This window comes from Camelus dromedarius, unplaced genomic scaffold, assembly GCF_036321535.1.
Source record: "Camelus dromedarius isolate mCamDro1 unplaced genomic scaffold, mCamDro1.pat HAP1_SCAFFOLD_140, whole genome shotgun sequence".
NCBI lineage: Eukaryota > Metazoa > Chordata > Mammalia > Artiodactyla > Camelidae > Camelus > Camelus dromedarius.
Genome location: NW_026989773.1, coordinates 253,939 through 279,086, shown reverse-complemented (window position 1 = coordinate 279,086; position 25,148 = coordinate 253,939). Strand labels below are relative to the sequence as shown.

At 44.1% G+C, this 25,148-nt stretch overlaps 2 long non-coding RNA genes across 3 annotated transcripts in view; one reads left to right on the top strand and one right to left on the bottom strand.

Moving 5' to 3' along the window:
* Positions 1-25,148, bottom strand: part of LOC135320611 (uncharacterized) — a 352,044-nt gene that overhangs the window by 201,495 nt on the left and 125,401 nt on the right. The window lies entirely within an intron of this gene.
* On the top strand, positions 19,343-23,026 carry LOC135320613 (uncharacterized). 2 transcript variants are annotated; one of them, XR_010379838.1, is made up of 3 exons: positions 19,343-19,421; positions 21,298-21,492; positions 22,267-23,026. It is a non-coding gene; the product is annotated as an uncharacterized LOC135320613 (long non-coding RNA). The 2 variants fall into 2 exon arrangements; XR_010379839.1 differs by lacking the exon at positions 19,343-19,421 and adding an exon at positions 21,036-21,203.

Sequence of the window (25,148 nt, the reverse complement as noted above, 5' to 3'; positions counted from 1 at the left end):
CTGAAATTCTCACCTTATAAAGAATTCATTTAAAGGTGGCATGAAAGTTACTGGTTAAAACAGTTATTTGTGGTTCCATGAATATAAGTCTAGTAAGAAAGATAGACAATAAGCCAGTAAGCAAATAAATATATTATGAACTGCCAGGTGCTTATAATTGCCACAAAGAAACATAAAACTTATTAGGAGAGAAAATGATTGAATAAGAAATATGTGTGTGCTATTTTAAATAATGTGGTCAGATAAGTCCTTTCTGTGGGTAAAATAATTTGAACAAAGTCCTGAATGAAGCAAAAGAATAAGCCACGTATGTAACAGACAAGAAAAGCCTCCCAGGCCGGGAGAAGTGTAGGTACGAGACTTGGAGTTACAAACACAGCTGTCCCAGTGGGGACCATCTGGGCGGTGAAGATGGGCTGGAGCAGAACGGTGAGACCTGAGGCTGCAGAGACGGGTGAGGGACCGGATCACACAGGGCCTTGGTAGGGACTCCGGATATCCTTCTGAATACAACAGAAAATCACGAGAGTATTTTGCAAAGCAGAACAACTTGATCTGATTCATACTTTAATAAGACCGCTGTGGGTAACATATGGGGAATAAGCAATGGAAGCAGGGCAAGGTAAGCTGATGGGAAGGCACTGGGAAAAGTGCTGCTGACCTGGAGAGAGACACCGAGGTTGGGCTGGGATGATGGTGGGAGAAGGGCTGAAATGGGGACACGATTTGACAGTAACGGTCACAGGCCTTAATGCTCGAGTTGGACACAGACACAGAGTGGTTCAGGGTGATGGGTATGTGATATTTGGGGCTGAGCCACAGTTTTTGTACAGAGACCTGACAGGAGAATAAAGTGGGGACGTTGACGTTGGTAAGAAGGGTTGGTGGGTGTTTAATTCCCCCTAGAGCCGCGTCTCTGTTTCTCTGTAGATGAAGTCAGCAGAGCAGGGATGGGTGTTCCTACTTCTGCAGAGAATTGCGTGTCCCCCTCATCGACAAATTCGAGAGGCCGACCTGCCCATCCAATTGCAACATCTTGAATCTGCTTCTTTCTATCCAGGAGGAGATTTCCAACTAAGATGCCTATCAAAAATTCCCGTGTCCACAGTTAGAGCTGTGTGCCTTTGGAATGATCTCAGAGATGCCTACACAGAGGCTCGGTGTGCTCGCTCTCACTCAGAGCACACAGTTCCCTTCAGTCCACGGGGTCTCAGCAGAGAAGATTTCACAAGTAGCCCCTCTCAGGCCCTGGGGACCAACCTCCCGCTTGGCCGAGCTCTGAAAATGAGCACGAGTTCCGGGCAAAGGGCCTTCTCCAGGGCGCCATCTGGCAGATTACATGAGGACAGTGTACAAAAGAGTGGGAGGGTTGATGGTATAAATGGATTTTAATTTTTGCTCTGAATCTGATTCTGTCCTTCCATTTTATTAAGGAAGTGTTCTTAGGCCAGACATGATTCTCCTTTTTTCTTTCTATTTGATCGTCCAAGAGGTTTAGATAGGGTATTTGTTTTAGGGTAAGAATCTTTAAAAAAAAAAAAAACCTTGCAAATAGCGTCTTGTTAGGCATTTGGACAAGACAGCCAGTAAATTCTCCCAGCAGTATTGAACCCCATTGTTCCTCCAGGGGGTCTCCAAAGGTATACATGTTCCAAATCTGGCCCAAAAGCAATGAGCTTTTCTTTTTTTTTTAATCACTTCACCATGGACAAAAGATATCACTAAAGAAGGTTAGAAAAGAGCAGGTCCCCAACATCCAGGGTCCCTCCCAAAGAGCCCACAGAAGTAAAGAGGAGATGAACGAGAGAAACGGTTTATTTATACACAAGTAGGAGCCAACCAGAAAAGTAACTACCATGTTAAATGGTGAAATTTGAAGGCTTTTTTTTATCAACCTAACTTAATAGGGCAAAGGGAGAGGAGAAAATTGGTTTCCATGACAGGTTTTCTTCTACATCTATTGAATCTCAGGTATCTTCAGCTAAAGTGCTTTTATATTAACCGTGGGTTCCATCTGACTTTCCATTCCTCGAACTTTGTTCTTCTTTTTTAAGATTCACTCATGTATTCTGAGCCCCTGGCTTTTCCACGTGAATTTTATATTGATTGTCAATTCCTGGAAAACACCACCTGGGATTTGGGTAGGCATACTTTGAATCCTTACATCTATTCATGGACTACTGTCATCTTAGTAGAATGAAGCCTTCTGCTCCATGAATATGGGATTATTCTCTGTGAATGTAGGTCTTAATTTCTCTTGACAGAATCTCTCATCTATTGTAATCTTCAGTGTCCATGTCTGGTACTTCTTCCTCACCTCTATTGGATGCTGATTCAGAAGAGACACGACCTCCTGGAGAACCTCTACTGCCACGGAGCTGACATGGAACTGAGTCCTGAGAAGGCTTTATATTCTTTTAAAAATAGGATTAATGTACTTTAATTACTCCATAGATGAGCAATGAATGGGTCACATTAACATAGGATTTTAATCCTTTTAGGATTAGTAGAGTAATAAAGACACAGTATGAAAAATTGAAATACTGCCTAAAAGAGAAGAGATTTGTAATTCCCACCCACAGAGGTGACTGTCATGAATGATTTGGTGCTTATGTCTCAGTCTCTGTGTCTCTCAGTATGTCTTTCTCCATCTCTGTCTCTCGCACACTCACAATCAGATCAGTTTACATCTATACTGATTTCACACATATGTGGTCATGCAGATGGGACCCTGGATGCAGACAGTGGGTCTGCATACTTCCACCCTGAGGTCTCCCTTGACATTGGGTTGAGACCAGACACCCACTTTTCCAACTGCACAGCATTCATTCATCCACATGAACCAGAACGAGTGGACCCAATCCCCTCTCCATCAACATTAGTGTTGCTTTAATTCCGACTGTTGCAACCAGTGCTGTGATGAACACCCTTGAAAAGGCATCTTTGAATAGGTGTGTAAGGATTTTAGTGGGATGAACTGTAAGGATCAGAACTTCTGGGGAAGAGGTGCATCTGTGGCACTTTGATGCGTCCTGCACCCTGTTCTCCTGAAGAGGAGCGTCCCTTCACTCTTCCCTCCAGGGGATCTGCTGGAGCCTCTGCCTGCTTACATTGTCACCAGGGCTGGTTGTCACCTGACTAAAGACCCGCCAGTGTTATGGTGACCGGTGTTGTCTCTGCAGTGTTTCCGTCTGCCTGTGTTCTCACCTGAGAGGTCAAGCATCTCTAACACACACTGGCCACCTGCATTGCCTCTCATTGGAACTGACCATGTCTGTTCTGTTTCTGTTTAGAACACTGCGTTTTGAAAGATTTTTGGACTACAGGGATGGGAAAACTTTCTCCAAACTTGAGTTATGAGCAATGCTTTTTCCAGGTTGTGGTTTGTCTTTCAAGCAGTTTTTCTGGGCTTTTGCTAATTTTTTTGATTTGTTTCATTTTGTTTTTGCCACAGGAAGAGCTAAGCATCTCCCTTATGTCTTCTGGCTGTGGTGTCACAGGGGGAACAGCAGTGTCTACCCTGAGATTATGCACAGAGTTACTAAAAGGGCTTCATTTTGTACATCACATCTTTAATCCCCCTGTATATCCCCTTAAAATAATAAAAATGCTGTTTCAAGTGAAAACTGAAAAACCAGCAGCCCCTGCTGAAAACATGTGGGAAGGCACAAAAAGCCAACTATCATAAAGTTTCATTGAAAGGGAACACCCAGCAGAGGTAAAGACACGCAGAAAGAAAGAGGACTTGGGGTTGTCAGGGGCTGGGCGAGGAGGGAGGGTAGTGCGCTCTCTGGATCCATGGTTTCACTTTGAGGAAAGAAATAGTGTGAAACTAGATGTTAGTGATGGTCTCACAACATTGTCAATGCCCATAATGCTCATGAATTGCACAATTTAAAAGGGGAAAAGTCTATATTTTATTACATGAAACTCTAAAAAGAAAAATAAAGGATGCCATAAATGATGTGAAACAAAGAAAGGAAACTAAAGAAAACCAAACAAAAACATCTCCAGCGGAAGGAACAGCAAGTTTGGGGGGGGGATGACGGTGGGATTTTGGAGTACATTTTGGAGAAGAAGGTGTGGGTGGGTGCAGAGGGGGCTCTGCCCCAGGGGGTGGTGATGTCTGAACTGGTTCTCCGTTGCCCAGCAGTCCAGGTGCAGATGCAAGTTCAGGATGAGCTGCAGGAGTGGCAGGAGGGAGCTCGGGGTCTCCTGCTGGATCCAGATCGTCCTTTTTTTGGTCTCTGACATCTTCCCCTGCCCCTGCCTCCTCTGTAACTATTGGATGTGGAGAGTGTTTTAAGTCTTGTGGAAGAGCTTATGCTGTGAGAGGAAAAATTTATCAACCTGACTCCTTTTCCATATGCCTCTTTAAAGACAGAAACCTTCCCAGAGCTTTCCAGACATCTCCCACCCAGAAAGTGCCCACACGATGTGTTCTGTGACTGAATTCTTCCAGACAGGTGGTCTGAGGCCATTTTTTGCTCTGGTCCCAACGGTAGCCTCTGGGGACACCTCCCTGTTTGGCCCAGCCCTCTCCCCTCCCCCACCTGCACACATGCACCAGCCCTGCCTTTCTGACCTTCGGGCTCTGCTTCGGGGGCTCCTGGTCCTCCACCTTACTTGCAGCGAGGTGGGCACGGTGCTCCAGGTCAGAGCCGGGTGTGCTGAGTAACCCGTCTGCCCCGGACAGGTCCCTGGGGGGAGCCCTGGGTGTTGTCTGGGTCGGAGGCCTGCCCCACTGATTCCTGGGCCATGGTGGTGGGGACCCCTCATTATTCAGACCCACCTGGATACTGCGCTGGCCCTCAGAAGAGTGGCACATCAGCCCTTCATTTGGGGAGGGGGCGTTGGTATTCTTATTCATCAGCTGCTGTTCAATATATGGTATCTAGTTCTGCAATGACAGTGACCAGCAGCTGACCCGGCCTGGAAGTCTCAGAGCCCTGCCCGGCCAGGAACACTCCTGCTTCTGTCCACTCGACCCTCTGCTGCCAGATCAGACCGAGACTTTGTTCAGCTCAGACACCCGGGGGGGAAAAGACATACCCAGAATGCATGGGCTCCACCTTGGGCAGCAGGACCCTTCCCTGGCTCTCCACATCCCAGCCAGCCAGCTTTGCCCTGGGCTGTGGATGTGACCGGCCCACCAGGCCTCTGAACTGCTCTTGCTTGAGGCAGAAACCCATCCCCAGCATGACTGCTCCACCTCCACCAGCCAGGACGGGGCCGTGGGGATACCTGGGTGGGATCTGAGTGGTGGCCCGGCCTGGGCGGGCCTGCTCTGGGCCTCCCTGTGTTACCTTTGGGTCTCTCTGGCCAAAAGTCCAGAGGAATCTTGGGTGAGACATGACCCAGCGCCGGCAGCGTTGGTACAGCCCCTCGCTGCGGGCTTTCCGGGAGCTGCGGCCTCGGGATAATGGGATGCAGCAGAACATGCCTCTGTCTCCAATCAAGTGAGCTGAGTAGGGACTTCTCTACAGAGTGGGTGCCTGGTGACTTTGGTTCCAAGTTCTGTTGGGCTCTATTGCCAGGGAAGTGAGGTCACTTCCTGGGGTCCACTTACCCAAGCTTCCTCCTGACACATAGCTCCCCAAGGGCCTTTCTGGGCTGCCAATCTCTCATTTCTCACTCCATGCCATGTCCACACACAGTGACACCAACTCAGCCCCCCTCATAGCCCTGGAGAGGCCTGGATGCAGCCAAGGCTGCAGCTCTGAAGACACAGCTGGGTTCAGACATGGCTCCCCCCACTCAGTAGTGCTATCAACATGGAAAAGCCATGTTCCTCTCAGGGTCTCCCCAATCTCCCATCAGCACACTGGGGATCACTCTGGCCCCTGTTTCCTAGAGAAGCCATCCTGTCTCTAGACCTAGAAACACCTACTGCATCTGTCACCCACACGGGCTGGCATCACAGGGATCTCATGAACAGACTCAGCAAATGAAGGACCCCACAGAGGGCTGGCGGAGCGCAGAGCAAATGCCACACAGGCCTGGGTCTGCCCTGAGGTCTGGAGAAAGTCTCTTTCCTTATTGCTTGCTTCCCAGCTCTCAGTCGTGCGACTAAATTTAAATACAACTCTGACATCGTCCGCTCTGGCATACAACCTCCTAGGTCATTCTGTCATGTTGACATACAGGCCCAGTGTCCCATCTCGGCCTCTGTGGTGGGCTGCCCCACAATGGCTTCATATTTTTTGCCTTCTGTTCCCACGCCCTTGTGTGATCCCCACACCCTCCTCTGGAGGGTGGATGGACTTTGAGACCAGGTTCTGACATGCAGACTGACTTGTGAAAATGTGCGTGAGTTCCACTCCTTCACAGCTCCAGTGTTCCTTCTCTCTGTCTCTGTTTCTCAGTGCCTGTCTCTCTGTTTTGTCTCTCTCTCTGTTTCTCTGTCCCCCTGCTTCTCTGTGTTTCAGTCTGTCTGTCTCTTTTCCTGTATGTATGTGTGTATATATTTATGTGTATATATTTATGTGTATATGTGTGTATTTATGTTTGTGTATTTTTCGGGCCCAGGGCAGGTCACTTCTGAAAATCCCTTGATGACATATTGATTATTTTGAATTCATGTTACTAAAGAAAAATTATCTTTGAAAATTGTGCACTTTGGTGGGATCTTATCTAAGGACCAGCACTGCTAGGGAAGGGATGTTCCTGTGGCACTTTGATGTATCCTGTACCTTGTTCTGCCGGAGAGGAGCGTCCATTTGCTCTTCCCTCCAGGGGACCTCCTGGGGCCTCTGCCTGCTCACGTTGTCACCAGGGCTGGTTGTCACCGGGCTAAAGACCTGCCAGTGTGATGGTGGCCAATGCTATCTCTGCAGTCTGTCCATCTGCTTATGTCCTCAACTTACAGGTCGAGCATCTCTAGCACACACTGGCCACCTGCACTGCCTCTCGTTGGAACTGCCTGTGTGTGTTTTGTTTCTTTTCAGAACACTGGGCTTCAAGAGGTTTTTGCACCACAGCGATGTGAAGCTTTACTCCGACCTTAGGTCTTGAGGAAAGCTTTTTCCAGGTTGTGTTTTTTCTTTCCAGCTGTCTTTCTTGGCCTTTGTTTTCTGCTTTAGTTTGGTTTTATTTTGCCACAAGAAGAGCTAAGCATCTCCCTTCTGGCTCTGGTTTCACACTTAGAACAGCAGTGCCTACCACGAGATTATGCACAGAGTTACCAAAAGGGCGTCATTTGGTACGTCTCATCTTTAATCCATCTGGATTTTCCTCTCAAAATACAAAAATGCTAATTAACATGAAAAGAAATAAACAAAAAATTCACCCGTCCCTACTTAAGATATATGGGCAGCGAGAAAAAAAAGCCACATTTTATATGATTTCATTGATAGGGAACCTCCAGGATAGGTAAAGAAATAGAGAGAGAAAGGGGATTATTGCTTCTCATGGGCTGGGGGAGGTAGGATGTGGGGTGCGCTTTGTATACAAGCTTTTAGTTTGAGAAGGCAATTGTCTAAACCAGTGGTATTGTTCTCACAGCATTGTGAATGCACTTAATGCTCCTTAAAATTGCACAATTTAAAATGGGAAAGGCTAAACTTTATTCTTATAAACTTAGAACAAAAATAGAATATAGTATAATAAAAAAGAAAAAAATCTGACTCCATAGAAGATCGGTCATTTTGGCTTTAACCCTGTGCCCTCTTTTCTAGGCTTAATCTTACTAGCTCTGCACCTTTTGTAAAACAATGTTGCCTTTAGCCTGAAATATAGAGGAGAGCCTGTTTTCAAGGCTCTGATCTTTAAGGATATTAACACTTTTGCACTTATATAAAGATGACAAGTTGCAGAATAGGAAATAACTTTTGTTTTATTAGAGGTTTTACAGAGGCACTATGACCTGGTCTACGTAGACAGCTTCAGACCAAGATAATGGCAGACTAATATCTTGGAGAACCATCTTCCCCAAGTCAGACTTTAGGCTCCTTTTCTAGTAAATAGGGGAGAGGCTGTGGTTGGTTGTTGCAAACTTGTTCGTGTAGGATTACTTTGTTCCTTGGAATCTTTTGCAGCTGTCCACGTGGGTCAGATCATGGTCTTCCTGTAAAACCTGCAACAAAACAAACTTTTTCTATTCTGCAACTTGTTATCTTTATAGGAGTGCAAAAGTGTTAATATCCTTAAAGGTCAGAGTTTTGAGAATAGGATCTTCTGTTTATTTCAGGCTAAAGGCAACATTGTTTTACAAAAGGTGCAGAGCTAGCAAGAGTAAGCCTAGAAAACACGGCAGAGGGTTAAAGGAAAAGGCACAGATCCAATATGGAGTCAGATTTGTTCTTCTTTATTACAGTGCCTTTGGGTGAGAGCTAAGAGTATGATTCCTGGGTGGGTCCTCTATTGTCCCAGGATGGAGTTCAGGCAGGAACCCTGCAGGATTCACCATGACTTTGGACCTGATCTCCCGCAGAGAAAGTGACAATTATTGGATTAAAATTACCTGTCAAAATCCCTTCAATTGCCTGTAAACTATACCACAGCAGGGGATGTCCCATTGGCCAGTCAACTGCCAGTCTCCCCTGATGCAAGGGACCAGCGTCGCCGGCGGGCTCCATGGTGGCCAGGCCAGTGCACCTTCCTACTTTTCTCTCCAGCCTTAGCTTCCTATCTTTGACGCTTTAAAATCTCCCGTCCCTCTTCCCTCTGGCCTGGTGTGAATGAACAATATCCCTGCACCCACCTGGGCTGAGGCCAGGCCACACACACAGCCCCATGCACACAGCCCACCATCTGCTGTCTACCCCTGGGCTCAAGTGCACCCTCTGAACTCCCCCACCCCAAAGGTCCGCCTGCCCAGTGCCTCCGCCCTAGGGGTCCAGACCACCATCAGGACCATCAACCACCCAAGGCCCACAGGCCAGTGGCTGGCAGCCTGGGATCACCTTGACCCATCGGGTCAGATGAGACACAGAGTGCGGGGATCAGGGTGCCAGGGCAGGAATTGGAACCGCCTTCAGCCCAGCCTGCCTCGCCCTGTAGCCTCAGACATTAAATATGAAGGTGCACACTAGGCTGGATCCCCCACTGGTGGCAGTAGTCATCATTCCTGGAGCCCGGATTTCCCCACCCCAACCACAGGGTGAGGGGTGAGGGAATGAGCTCAGGTTAGGGGTGCGCTCAGAATGAAGGGGATCCCATTGTGAGGGGGTACAGGTTGTGGGGTGTGGGGCCCACTTAGAATGGAACTGACCTGGCTGAGAGGTGAGGGTGACAATTTCAGGATGTTGGGCCTCCTGTGGTGAGGCATGAGGGGTAAGCTTGTGGGTGTAGGGGCCATAGGTTAGGACCTAGCAGGTTGGAGTGTCAGGGCAGGGACCTCGGTGTGAGGAGAAGGAGCCCTGTCTTCAAGTTCTGGTGGGAGACTGGGCCTGGCCAGGGGTGGGAGGGTAGTAACAGGGAGGGGAAGGTGAGCAGGGGAAGTGGGGCTGGCGGGGTGTGGCCTGGCTCAGGGCAGTCGTGGTTCTATTTCAGTGCCAGGACCCAGTCGGTGGCGGGGTGAAGGCTCTGGGGATGGAGACCCGGCGGGACGAGCAGGAGGGGCCCCACCTGGCTCCTCCCGGCCCCAGTGGCCTGGTCCGGTAAAGCAGGAGACCCACCCGAGCAGTTTGCGCTGCAGGCGGTAGGAGGAGGCGCGCGCACGCGCAGACGCACAGATGCGCGGACGCCGGAACCCGCCCAGAACGCGTGGAAGCTGGCGGGAGCCGGTTGTTCCTGGACCAGCTCCTGGAAGAGGAACACGGCCTGGGGTCTGGGCCGCCGCTTGCCCTCGGTTCGGCTGCCGCTGCTGGGCAGTTAAGGGGGCGCTGGTGGGGGCGCGCTGCTCGGGGAGCCGGTGGGTGACACCTGGGCTGTGCGGCTGGGGAGGCGTACAGGGAGGGGTGCGGAGGTGAAGTCCAGGCCGCGCGTCCCGTTAGGACACTGAGGCGGGTCCCAGCCGCCGCTGTAATTCGTGGTAATCCCGCTATTAGTAGTTCCTGAACCCCGCGTTTTTGCCGCCGCTTATGTCCGGGTTTAGGAGAGCAGGCACAGCCCCGGGAGGTGGGAGGGCACCGGACGGCTCTGGAGCATCTCCGACTGGCCCTCAGACAATGGCCTGCTCCTGGAAGGCGGGTGCGGTGCGGTCGCGGGGCCTCGGATGGAATGGGGTCTGCCCCATGAGAGCCCCTGGATTTGCTCCCATCTTCCCCGCGGCCTGACCTTGGGGGCGGCCTCTAAATCCCCAGGATCTTGTGACTCAGGTTACAGGTCAGGCTGCTCCTGGGAGGTGGGCGCGGTGCGATCAGTGTGCTGGAATGGCTGCAGCAGCAGCGGGAAGTGGTTGCAAGCCCTGCGCTCTCACAAGGCAGCCCCAATCCCGCCATCGCAGCCGCCGCCTTTCCCTGACAGCACAGCACCCGCCTTCCAGCAGCAGGCTGACCTGTAACCTGAGTTCCACGAACCTGGGGCAGCAGAGGCCAAGCTCAGGCCATGTGCTGGGGAGTTTGAAGCAAATCCACTGGCACACATGGGCGGACCCCATAACCAGCCACTGCCTTTGACCACACCGCGCCCTCCTCCTGGGAGCAGGCTGACCTGGGGTCCGTGCCTGGAGCAGCAGAGGCCGAGCCCTGGACAGGCCGTGGGGGAGATGGGGGCAAATCGACCAGCTTGCCAGGTCGCTGCCCATCTCCCTGCCGCTACCCCAGGTTCGTGGACCACTTGTTTTCAAGTCAGTGGGTTCCTGAGATACAGGAGCGGTGCAGTCAGGAGGCAGGGTCTGCGGGGAGGGGTGCTGCCCGAGGGGGAGCAGGTGGACTTGCTCCCATCTCCCCCAGGGCCAGACCTGGATACGGCCTCTGCTGCCTCAGGTTTGCAGGACATATGTCATGTCAGCCTGTCCCTGGGAGGAGGGTTCAGGTTACTCGGGGCAGCCTCAGTGGCTGAGAAGGATTTTAGAAGTGGGCTCTAGCCCAGCATAACTAAATCCTTTCTTCTCTTGCTTCCTCAGTTGGTGGCTGTATCGGCTTTTTCATTATAGGTTATTGCTGGATAATGAACATAGTTTTCTGTGCTATACAGAAGAAACTTTATTTAAAATCTATTTTTATATATAGTGGCTAACATTTGTAAATCTCCCAGATTTATCCCTTCCCATCCCCTTTCCCTGGTAACCTTAAGATTGTTTACTAATTCTGCAAGTCTGTTTCTGTTTTGTAAATGTGTTCACAGTGTCTTTTTCTCTATTTTTTTAGATTGCACATCTGAGTGGTATCATTTGGTATTTTTCTGTTTCTGGTTGCTTTCACTTAGAATGACGATCTCTAGATACATCCATGTTGCTGCAAATGGTTTTATTTTGTCCTTTTCATGGTAGAGTAGTATTCCAGTATATAAATATACCACAACTTCTTTATCCAGTCATCTGTTGCTACATTTAGCTTGCCTCCATGTCTCAGCTATTGTATACAGTGGTGCTATGAATACTGGGGTGCAGGTATCTTTTCACATTGGAGTTCCTTCCAGTTATATACCCAGAAGTGGGATTGCTGGGTCATAGGGTAAGTCTACTTTTAGTTTTTTGAGGGATTTCCATGCTTTCCATAATGAGTACACCAAACTGGATTCCCACCAGCAGTGTAAGAGGGTACACTACACTCTTCTGTCTCTCTAGCATTTATCATTCATGAAATTCTGAGTGATGGCCATTCTGACTGGTGTGGGCTGATACCTCATTGTAGTTTTGATTTGCATTTCTCATTTTATTAGTGATACTGAGCATTTTTTCATGTATCTATTGGACATTTGTGTCTTCATTGGAGAAATGCTGGTTTAGGTCTTCTGCCTATTTTTGGATTGAGTTTTTTTTGTTGTTGTTGTTGTTAAGTTGTATGAGCTGTTTATATATTCTGAAAATTAAGCCTTTGTTAGTCGTATCATTTGCAAATATTTTCTCCCATTCATAGGTTTATGTTTTCTTTTACTTATGGTTGCCTTTGCTGTGAAGGAAATTATAAGTTTAATTACGTCCCATTTGTTTGTTTTTTTCTCTTATTTCCATTGCCTGGGTAGATTGCCCTAGGAGAACGTTGCTAAGATTTATGTCAGATAATGTTTTGCCTATGTTTTCTTTTAGGAGGTTTATCAAGTCTTGTCCATCTGCAGCTTAAGCCTGTACTCTAGATCTGTGCTTCAGTTTTGAATTTTGAGCTTCTTAGAGAACACCTACTCTTAGCTCATATGTCAGATTCAACATGTCTAAAGCTGATTTCATAATCTTTTTTCTTGCAGCGTCTCCACTTATTCAGTGGGATCATCATTCTTCTGGTCTTGAATAGCCAAAGGCTTGGAATGGACTTTGATTCATCTTTCTCTCACCACCCTCCACATTTTGTCAGCTTCTGGAACTGTATGTTTTTGGTTTCAAGTGTCTATTCTGATTGCTGATACTCTGATGAAGAGCTTTCATCCCTGATACATGAATTTTCCCTTCTGTAGAATTCTTGGATATTCTCTCACCTCCCCTTTTCAGTCAACCTACCATTTTGACCTTCCAACATCTAGAGTCAAGTCAAAGACTTACCACAACCAGTTCTCAGACAGGTAGGCTTGAACCTTCATCACTTTGGCCTTACCTTATGTGTTCCAATCATTATGTGACTTAGCCTCCGAGGGTAACCTGTGCCTTATTAAAAACCAGGAGTCACCAGTCTTTTCCTCTCCAGTCCTCAGTTAAAACAGCTTAGAATTGCCCTGAGAACTAGTTGAATCCCTATCCCCTTCATAGAATCTTCCCTATTTACTCCAAATACTTCTAGCTCCTCTTTGTATTCCTGCACTGCTTATGATCGGTAGCCTGTTATCTTGGCTTTGAGTACTGACTTGGTACCATTCCTGGGTGGTTTCCAATGTGTCTCCTCACTGAGCTGGTAACTGGAGAAGACTCCATTGTTCAGCCTCCTTTATACCCTCACCCTGCTTAGCATCGGGCAATAGCAGGCATCCAGGCAGTGCTAAACTACTTTAGTTATTCGCAGGGGTGGTGGTGTGGAGTATAGCTAATAACTATTAATTCAGTGTTGCAATTAAAAAAGAAAGCCAAGAAAATCCATGGAGAAAAACTTTATCTCCATGTTCAGCTTAGCGCTTTACCTCAACAGTTTTCTTAACTCTGTGTTTACATTCACATAGTGTTCAGTGCTTGTACAGTTCCCTGAGGCAAGCAGGTGAGATGTCATTATGTTTGACTTTCACGTTACATTTCATATTGGATATATTTGTGCAATGACAAAACCTTCTTTTATAAGTAAACAGCCGGAAGCCCAGAGAGACTAACAGCCTAACCCAGGGTCACCTGTTTAGTGTTTGGCACAGGCCAGGACCGCGGTTCACATCTTCCAGCTGCTCCTCTTCCAGTGCTGGGAAATGTAGCCCCATCAGCCAAACGGCCAAGTCTCATTGCTGCCCCTTTACCTGCCAGTGATGGCAGTGCTACAAAACGTGGCAAAGGAAAGGTCAGAAATAGGAGTGATAAAAGACATGGAAGTGCTGGAAATGGATCCTCAGCCTCTTCCTCCTTATTTGAGCGCCTCACAAGTGTCCCACTCTGACACTGCTGTTCATTGATTATAATACAGTCTTTAAAATCAGACTGATCTTTTGTAGGACATGCTTTTATCCTGGTCCCTTTCCTGCTAGTAGTCACCGTCATGGGCAGAAAGTGACTGACTGTGCTCTGTTTGTCACGTAGGTGGGAGGGGAAGTGGGAGAGTAAGCGGGTTGAATTGAAGCCGAGCTTTTTACAGCTCTGTTGTTCTAGGACCAGAGCAGTTCCAATCCTGCTTTCATCACCTCTCCACCTCTGAGTCCCAGCCACCCACTTCTGCCTGCTTCCCCACATGCCACGTCCTGGGGGAGGACAGTGTGGTTGGCAATGCCCCCTCCACCCTCCGCCTTCCGCCCTGGGAGGCGCAGGAGTCTGCTTCAACTTTTGAGCTGTTTTGGTAGTTGGGCTTTTCCAGCCTTTCTAGGCATCTGCTTTCCAGCTCTGGGAAATTGGAGATGTAACTTAACCATACAAGTTCTATACTAATGTATTCAGTGGCATTAATGTGATGTTGTCTTTAAGGTGTTCTGGGACTGGATAGGAGGTTTTTAACACAGGATGCTTCACATCCAATTCTAAAGGCCTACAGGATGCAGGTGTAATTCAAGTTCTTACATGGCTGTAAGGCAGACATGGACATTATTTTATAATATGACCATATGTTCATAGATTACGGTTAGTCCGCCGTCTCTGTATCTAATAAAAGTTTAAATTCCAAACGCTTGAAGAAAATTTGCGGACCATGTCTTTTTGCCTGTAACTAGTTGCAAAAACTGAAATCAAGACTCTACCACAAGCCAGTGTTTCCCAGTAGAGAAACCCTCTACTTTTACAACCTCTAAGTAATGCGGTGGTTCTTTGGGTGAGATGAGGGATGCCAGAGTATTTTGTTGGGACACTAGAGTGGCATGACAAGTATTCTGGGACTGGTTACAGTTGAATCTCTGCTTCCTATATCCTGGACTGATTACAGAGTCAATGTTAGTGCGTTAACCAGCTTCTGAATGCAAGGGTAGCTAGGAAGACAACAGAGAAAATAGAAGGATATAAAGTAATGGAGAGACTTCAGAGCAGTACAAATGTTGACTTTGACACCACCAGCTGCTGACATGAACTTGGCAGGAATTTGTGAGAAATGGTGGGTGTCACTGCAAGCAGGAGAGTCCTGCAGCTTTTGGGGTGAACAGGCAAAGGGGAGAAGAGTTATTGTGACCACTCGGGGGCTGATTATTTGTGTCCTGAATGTGAAAATGTCTGGTCTCCTGTTCAATTTTGCAGCCACAACTTCACGTGACTCAGGGCATTATTTCCACCAGAAAACCATAAATACATAAACAACCTCTGTTTCCCAAAGTGTTTGTTCTCGATCTGAGATGATTGTCCTGTGGTGGGAGGTAAGTGGGCGGTGGGTCCTATTACATCACTCCCTTTCACTAAAAGTCTACCTCGCTGTTTTTCACCCTACTGAAGAGGTGCTGCCATTCTGTTACACCTAGACCTATAAGACGGGCTTGCCTGAATCCTCAGGTGAATAGGGATAGTTATGTGAAATTTTAAATAATTGCTTGGGTCATGTGGTCCTTTGTTCCCTCCATTGGAAATCACTATTCCAGAGCAAATAGTATGAATCTATATAAACTATATTGTTTGTAAGATGTCTTCAGAAGTTTTGCAGTAGGTTTAAATATTTGCTTGGTGATGGCATCTTGATTGTTTGAAGGAGGCAACACTCACTAGGGGCTTTGTTGGCTCCCTTAGAGTTCCCTTACTGGCAGTAGAGTGTTTGTAGGCAGAGTTAGAAATTTAACTGTGCTGAGAAGCCAAATTTGCCCTCAGCTGGGAATTGGCAGAAGAGTCAGTTATGGAAGGAAGGCTTTAGGATTATCTGGTAGCAGAATTGTGGGATCCAAGCACTGGGAAACCTCAGCTTTTGTATAGTATGTTCTGTAACAATAGGCTATTGGATAATTTTAACACTTGTTATGGGATGTAGAGTTGGGGAAAGACTTAAAAGTGAAAGAACCTTAAAAAAGTATCTCCAAATATTTTAAAGAAAACAGTACTCAGATTGAGAGCTTTCCTGGAAAAGACTAGTTCTTCACTTCACAGGGGAAGCAGGGAGAAGATGTAACTGCACTTACGGTAACTTAAAAGGTAAACCTTACCCTCCCACTTAGCTGTTTCCTGGTGTAAGTTCATATTCCACATCTGTAGTTTTAGACATGATGTGTCATTTTCTGGTACTCTATTCTGCTTCTGAGTGAGAGACTGACGCAAAGTCACATAGCAATTGAAAAATTGCACAAAAGTCTTTATTGTTAAAAATGTAGATATGTGGCAGGGTGCTGCATTTGCAAATGACTTTCAGTACAGAGAACACTTAAAAGAATGCAGTGTTATTTCTTTTTTTATTCCTTTAAGCCTTTGAATAGAAGGTTTCCTTTGCAGAGTTTCTGGAGTACATCAGAACAAGCAGGAACTAAAAATAGCTTTAAGAAAGCACCAGTATAGATGTTGCTTATAGTATGGTATCTGTCTTAAAGTTAACTCTTTAAAGCAGGAAGTTGTAACTCTCAATTTCTTAAGCAAATATAAACATTCTTGACTCATAATGACATTCTTTGTGGGGTGAAGCCGCTTTTGCTTCCATTCTGAGCATTGAAAGGCCTTCAAGTATAATTCTACCAGTCCTCAATATTTTATTTTCCCTCTGTTGTGAACTTGTTATTAAACTTGAAGCAGATATAAATATCATTAACTTGCTACATATGTAGATATTTAGTGTTACATAGTCAGAAAGTTTGTGTACATCACACGTATCTAAATAATTCCCCAGTTTCCAACTGTGTTCCTGATGAAAGGATGGTGGGAAATGGCATTATGGGGATATGTCTTACAGTACAGTGTTTCCCCTGTTCCCTCTACCAGATCTGGATGTTCTTTCATCTTTCGGCTTCTAGAATTTCTAGCTCTTTTTCTTAAGACAGGTGTAACTCTTCCCCCTTCTCACACAAACATGCGTACACACACACACACACAATCTGCCGTAGGGAGTAGCGTGCACCATCCCATTCTCCGACTCCAGCTCTGATCCCACCCACTGGAGGCAGTGTCTTGCACGAATTCATTTGTAAGTTCCTTTTTAAAACTCGAGTGGTCGGGAAATAGGACTGATATCCTCACCTAGTAGGCAGGCCCTCAAAGATAACTCCTATGGTTAATGCCAGGTTATCTTAATGTTTGAGTACCTGGGTTTCATGGCTTCCTGTACCACCCGTGTGACCCATGATTCGCACAGTTCTGTCTCCCGTTAGACTTTTTCTCTCCAACTCTGGACTCTTATAATATTCTGCTGATTTGACATCTTCACTTGGAACTCTGATATCTTAAAACCAACATGTGTAAAAACTGAGCTTTTGGTCCTCCTACCCCCCAAACTGGTTCTTTATGCAGCCTCCCCCATTCAGTTAGTGGAAACTTAATCCTTCCAGCTGCTTGGGTCAAAAAACTTGGAGTTATTCTGACTTTCACTGACATACCACATGAATTCTGTCAATAGATCTGGTTTAACACTGCCTTTAAAACATATCCAGAACCAAGCCACTTCTCACCATGGCTCCTGCCTCCACTGCTGCTTCCCTTCCCTGAGCCACTGTCCTCTCCTCCTCCATAGCCCTTCTCAGTAGCTTCCCACCTTTCATCTCTGACCCGTTTGCACTATTCTCACCCGGCAGTCAAGTGAGCCTTGAAAACCTAAGTTAGATTGTGTCGTCCTTCTGCAGTACCTCCCCATTTCACTCCGGGTAAAAGCCACAGTCCTTACAATGTCCTCCAAGGCCATACAGGATCTGCATTGACCCTTCTCCACAGCTCCAGCTGTGCCCCCATTCTGGAACATGAGAGGTCACGCTGGCTTTGGTGATGGTTATTCCGTCCACCTGGGACTTCTCACCTCCTAGTCTTAATTCTAACCTCAGTTCACAGTGTGCCCTGCTCTGGTATTTAATACAACATCACCCTCATCCTATACCCTCAACTCTCTTTACTTTGCCCTTTTTACTTTTTTCCATGGTTCCTCTTTCCTAGCATGCCACCTCCTCTGCTGCTCTGTTGTGTGAATTGTCATCTCCACCCCCCACCCCAGCTAGACTCCAACCAAGCTCCGTGAGGACAGGACTTTTGTTTTGTTTATTGATCTTTTCCTAGTGCCTAGAGTAGTCCTGGGTACATTGCAGGCCGTCAAAAATTATTTGCTGAATAAATTAAAAGGCTATTTTAAAAATGAATCATCCTTTCAGGAACAGGTGAGGAAAGGAAGCTGCATGAAGGAAAATGTTGCAGTAAATAATGATATTTGCCTGTTGTACTATGTGTGATATATATATATGTGTTTTAATCTTAATTTGGTATCTCAGGTTCTTAATTTAATAGCTGTATTAAGGTGTAATTTACAGGCCATACAATTCACATATTATAATTGTACAAGTCAGCCATTTTAGCTATTTCTAGAGTTGTGCAACTGTGTCCTCAAAAAGTCCCCTTGTGTCCGTCCATATGCAGTTCGCCCTCCCCTCAGTGGCACCCTGATTTTATTTGTTTTTGTTTTTTTTGGCAATCACATCTTAAAAGAATAATTTACACAGCAGTACTAATATAGCTTTGCACTTTTAGAAATGACACACTTAAATATGAAATCAGGAGTCATTGCTGAATGTAGGCAGCAGTATCAGACATCGGTGAGAAGAATGGACTTGAGTGTCAGACTGGCTGCGATATTACCCAGCTCCACCATTTACCAAGTTACCCAAATTATTTTCTGCCTCAAGCTCTTTATCTGTTATATGGGGGTAATAATAGCAGCTTAGAGAATTGTTGTGAGGATTAAGCAAACAGGGAAACAAAATTTAGTATAGTGGCCAGCTTATGTTATTACCTAAGAAATAGCCTTGCAGGTAGAGAGCAAAATTCAAATCAGTTTCTAAAGTATGTGTAAAATATGATCCAGTTCCTGCCTGGTTTGTAAACACATATGCCTACTGCAGAATATAAAAGCAGGCTAATTTCCAACAGAAAAGATCATTTCTCAGCATTTCTTTCAAAGGTAGTTGCAAAATAATTTTTACTAAATTTTCTGTGCCCATCTCTGACAGAGCTTTGACACCAGGGAAGTAATTATCTACATTTTTGTTAAAATGATGCTGACCATCAGGAAGTGTTCCGAATTATATTTTAGCCTTTATGTTGGGAAATATTGTGAAACTTCTTCTAAATTAATGGGGGAGGGGCATTCATTGTAGCTCTTGTAGCCTGATAAGGCTTCTCTAAATTATCTTTTTTTAAATTTTAATTAAAATAATTAATTAATTTTTTGCAGGGGGTGGTAATTAGGTTTTTATTTATTTTATTTTTATAAGAAGTTCTGGGGATTGAACCCAGGCCCTTGTGCATGCTAAGAATATGATCTTTCACTTGAGCTATACCCCCCTAAATTATCTTTAATAAGGTCTTTTTCTCTGTTTTGTTATTTTCTTTTATGTACAGATGCACAAAGCAGGGTCATCAGAAGCCTCTCAATTCCAAAGATGATTATAGTGAAAAACATTGCACAATGACAGTGAATCCTTGGAATATGAAGAAAGATTGTAAAGTCCTGAATGAATTACGAAGGAATTGTTACATTAACTTACATGTAACCATGGCTCTCTTACCTTTATTTTTCACTTATAATGAAGATATTCCTCACCCGTCAAGGTTGCTTTGTTAGATATAGGGAATATCTAAAGCCTTTTCTGGAAGTTTTTTAAATAAATAAGAGCAGGTAATTTATCAGAAGTGTGAATGGTGTAATCTGCTCTGTCTAGTATGGTAGCCACCAGCCACATGTGGCTATTGTGAATTGAGATGTTCTATAAGTGGAAAATACATAATAGATTTTCAAGACTTTGTACAACAAAAATAAAGTAAAATATTTATTAATAAGTTTTAAAATTGTTAATCACACTTTTGAAATGATAGTATATTGGATATTTTGGGATAAATATAATTATTCCTGGAATTAAGTACACTTGTTCCTTTTTATTGTCTAAATGGGATTACTGGAAAATTGTGACTTGCACTATGTTTCTATTGACAGTGCTGGCTTCTAACTTATTGCAAATAATATGAAAAAATCTTTGATTAAGTATTTTATAATTGAGTAGTTGATTTCCATCATATTATTTTCAGGTGTACAACACAGAGGCTCAACATCTTTATATATTATATTCCATTTAATGTCACCATAAAATAATGGCTATATTTCCCTGTGCTGTATGATACAGCCCTATAACCTATCCATTTTATACATAGTACTTTTTACCTCTCAATCCCTTATCCCCTTCCTGCCTCCCTCTCCTCCTTCTCCCCATTGGTAACCACCAGTCTGTTCTGTGTACCTGTGAGTCTATTTCTGTTTTATTATAGTAATTAATTTGTTTTATTTTTTAGATATACATATAAGTTAATAAATAGAATATTTGTTTTTCTTTCTCTGACATATTTCACTTAGCATAATACCCTGTAGGTCCATCCATGTTATTGCAAAAGACATTATTTAATTTTTTAATGGCTGAGCAGTATTCCATTGTGTGTGTGTGTTCATGTATATATATGTGTGTGTATATGCGTGTATATATGTAAATATACATATATATATAATATACCACAACTTCTTTATCCAATCATCTGCCAGTGAACATTTGGGTTGTTTCAGTGTGTTGGCTATTGTAAATAGTGCTGCTGTGAACACTGGGGTGCATGTGTCTTTTTGAATTATATTTTTCTCCAGACATATACCCATGAATGGGATTGCTGGATCACACGGAAGTATATTTTCAGTTTTTTAAGGAAACTCTATACTGTCCTCCATGGTGGCTGCAACATTTACATTCCCACCAACCGAGTAGGAGGGTTCCTTTTTCTCTTAAAAGGTCAAAAATTCTCTACATTTATATACTTTCCTTACAGTTTAGGACACAATTTGGCAAAAGCCAGATAGAATTTAATAGGAGTAAATACAGTATTTTTTCAAATGTCCATGCATTATGGATAGATATGTTATTGATGAGTTGGTTCCCTATTTTTGTAGATGCAGAAGTTTTTATAGCTTCACAGACATTTCAGTCTTGCAGAAAGAAAAATGTCTTTGCATTTTGCTGAACTTGTCCGGGTGGCTTTATGGAATTTGGTCCAGGCCTGCAGAGGTGAATACACATCCAAACCTGAACCATTTGAATGTCTGCAAGATTTTAAGAGTCTAGAATGTCAGATCTGGACTATAACTCTGGTGAATGACATCAGTGAGTGGACTCAAGAAAACTCCATTTGAGTGCAAAGCCTTTCATAAGCCAAAAAAGGCTTTGAAATTGTGGCAAAGCCAGAGACTTGTGCACCACATATGGCCACAAACCCATGGGGACAACCACAGGCCTTCTGGAGTGCCAAGGGAATTCCATGTGAGGAGTCCAGCACTCACAGGAATCCAACAAGTCCCTGCCAGCCAGAGCACCTTCATTGCTACTGTGGTATTTTGAGCAAATGTCTTTTCTTCAGGTTCAAATTGGTTTGTTGTTTTTTTTTTAATAAAAGGAAATCAAACAACTTCTTGTTCCCTTGGTGAAAGTAAAAGCCTAACATTTTCTGATTTCTTTTGACAGAGAAAACTTGAGCCTATGAATCTAAACTCATCTGTGATGGTCTGCAGCTGGGAGCAAGCAGATCAGTGTCAGTCCCTTTGCAGCCGTTGGCTGGGAGCCTGCATGTTCCCTGGAATGATATTTGAAACATGTCACCCTAGCCGTGCCTTCGCTCTGGACTGGGAGGCGAGTCAGTCAGAATCTGCATTATGGAATGTATGTTTCAGATCCAAAGCTAGGAGATCTTTTTTAATAGCCAGAGAATGTAGTCATAAATATATCTATTAATGTATTTATGCAAGAACAATTTTAAAGTTTTTTTATTATAAAAATTTCCCCCAAAATTGAAAATGAAAGAACATTGGAATTAAAATCCAATGGAATTAAAAACAGTGGAATTAAAAATCATCTGTACCTTAGTTATACATAAAGAATCTTAAAATCCTTCTAAACATTTTTTTGTTCAAATGTAGATATTTTTCCCTTCCAAAAATGAAAATTATTATTTCACATTTTTTTCTTTTTCCTTTTATTATATATTCCATATTAATAAATATAATTCTTTTAAATCCCTTTTAATGGCTGTTTAACATTATATTGAACAGATATGTAAATAGTCCTAGGTTTAAGAAATTTAAAAAATTGTCATTACAATGCCCCTGCAAAGAATTTTTTCGTGTTTCTATTTTTAGTTACTAATTTGGACTAAAAGTTAACAAGTTTACTTTTCTTCATCTAAAACATTGGTTATTTTATGAATGAATTGTAAGGATTTTAAATAACTTTTCAGTAATTTCAACAAAGAAATTAACTTTAAGGCAAAAATGTATGATGGTTTGCAAATCTATTTTCATTATATCTTCACTTTTACCAGTGTCATATCTGTGTGTGTTTGCACAAGTGCTTTAACTACAAGGAATGTAAGAAAAATCTGTGTACTAAAAATATGAAAATAGTTTCCTGGTTTGTGTTTTCATTCTCCCAATATAGGTTTTGGATGACAAGCTTGTATTTGCAAATGTACACACCCTGTGGGAGGTGCTCTGTACATACGCTGAGATACTGTACATAAAATTGCCTCTGAATCCCAATCATCTGAAAACCGTGTCCTCAGCCTTTGATACCTTCAGCTGTTTTATGAAAGTCCTCCAAGTGGATGAAAGTATCAACAACCGGAACAAGAGTTTTTCATTGCCCTATTTGAGAAGAGCTGCGTGAACGACTTTTATATTCAGGATAGAGATACATTCATCAATCCAACCACCAGGAGCCTCACTGTAAGTCTAAACCGAGTTTAGCTGCTGTCTTGGGGGTGATTTAGAACCTGCTGTTGAATTATAAGTGATTTGGTTTTGTTGGTTTGGTTTGGTTTTTAAAAGCTGCCCATAAAAATGAAAAAAGAGAAAGAAAAGAAATATGCCTACAGATTCCTGTTAGGATAGTAAACAGTGGCTGGTTATTTACCCTGTATAAACCACACGCTTTCTTAGAATCTATTTAGGTTTACTTCATCCTTTCTCAGATCAAGTATCAAGTAAGGGACAGTTTTAAAAAAAAATTCAGGATTAACTGGCTTGTGAGCTCCGGGATCTGCAAGGCAGCTTTCCCTTCCCATGGTGTAAGTCAAATGGCAGAAATGAAATAAAGCACTTCATGTATCCTCCGGTGTTAACAGGAAAAGGTGAGTCTTCTTGACCTTGTTACTTCCTGGGTAAAATGAAGATAATATGTCAGGAGTCGACAAGCCCATTTAGGGCAGGAACCATGTTATCTTGTTCACTGCTGAATCCCAGGCACCAGGAAGGCTGAGTTTAACAAGTGGGTGAATGAATGAACTGTAGTTCCCCCAGAGTTACCATGTGGGGCAGTGTGGATTAGCAGCTAAGAGCATAGACTCGAGAGGTGAGGGTACAGCTCAAGTGATGGGGCGCATGCTTAGCACGCATAAAGTCCTGGGTTCAGCCCCCAACACCTCCTCTAAAATAGACAAATAACCCTAATTACCTCCCCACCCCCCACCAGAATTACCTTATTATCTCCCTGCCACCAAAAAAAAAAAAAATAAAAGGTAGAAGTGGCCAAGAGCATAGACTCAGGCTGGAACACTTGTGCTGGTTTCTCGCTGTCTACCTTGTAAAAGTCATTTAGCCTCTGTGTTTATCAAGTTCCTCATCAATAAAATGGGGATAATAATAGTACCCACCTCGTAGAGATGCTATGGGGATTAATGAATCTGCTTGAATTTTAGAACAGCCCTGGCTAATAGTAAGTACTATGCATTTGCCAGCTCTTTTCATAATTACTGACAGATGTTATTATCAACCAAAGAAGTATTAGTTCTTTGTAAGGGAAATGCATGTTAGACCATTTCATTTATCATTTTCTGTAATTCAGGCTTTTTCCCTCTGAAATACCATTTTCTGTCTGTGCACTAGTAAATCACAGGGCTTTCCAAATTTCATCTGTCTGAGTTCTTGTCATGATGACAATACTGCAGAGTTTTGACATTTTTTAGGGACTCCATCTGAGATGACAGCAACCCCTCAAATTCAGAAGCACTTCTCTAACTGACAACATCTCGCATGAAATGAAGTTTGTAAAATGTAAGAGCTTCAGACGCTAAATGATGCCATAAATGCAAAGATGTTATATCTAAGCTCTTTAAATAAATCCTGTCATTGAAATAAAGGAAATACTATATTATAGCGCTCTATGACTTTGTTACCTTGCTATCCGTTTATCTGACTCTCTAAGACAAAAGAAAGCAAAGACTGAGATTGATCATTACTACTGTGTGGTACACGTATTTGTGGATGAAGACCATACTGAAATGCACTGTCTAAGATACTAAAATGGACACTAAACAGCTGCTTGATGCACATGCATGAACAGAACAGGGAGCTGGTTGCAGGGAGCAGACACTGAGCTTCCTGGATCAGAGACTCAGCATAGCAGTCCAGCCCAGCAGTCCACATGTTTTATATTTATATCCCAGCAAAATTAGCAGTGAGAGTCTGAAATGAACTTTGGGGACACTTGCAAACAGCTGTCATGATTACTAATGTGGGACACCAGGATTCTACAGTGTTTAGTTGGCATCTGCACACAACCATTTCTTTTCCACTAAAGCCTGTTGTAATTGCTGGTTCCACATCCAGGCTGAGGAATCATCTCATGTGGTGTTTGGGAGGGAGGTAAGTGGAGTCAGGACCCATGCTAAGGCTGGGTGGGTAATAATCTGGTTCTAGTACAGGAGAAAGGAAAGTAGGTCAGGTGGGAAGGGGAATGACTGGATTTAAATTTTGTTTCTTGAGTAAGCTAAATATATAACATCATGTCAAGTTTCTTTATTGTTTATATTCCATGTGCTGTCACCGAATAACTACTGAATTGTGGGGACAAAAAAGCCTGGGTTTTAGAATTGACCCTGCCCCTAAACAGCCAGAGTCCAGGTTCCTCTGGGTGTCCAAGGAGGGGGCTGCTGCCTCCACTGAAGCAGTTTGGGCACTTGGGTGGCGTAGTATTTTTTTGCTGTGGAAGACTGGCCCGGTTGTAGGACATTAAGCATCTGCAAGGCCCTCACCAGGTACCCACGGTGGTCCCAGGACTGTAACACCCAAGTGTTCCTTTCCAGACACGTTTGCAAATGACCCTCAAGGGGTTAGTATTAATCCTCGGTGAGAATTATGAAAAATTATATGGTACCTCCATCCCTTCTGGCAAAGGAGGGCCCCTTATTTACAAATGACCACAAAGTGTTAGCACCACATTTTATTAGCAGAACATGTGAACACGTGGTGACAGTGACGCTCACCTGTTTGCTTCTGCTTCCCAGTGCAACTTCAGCCTCCATCAGAGGACCTCAGCTGCCC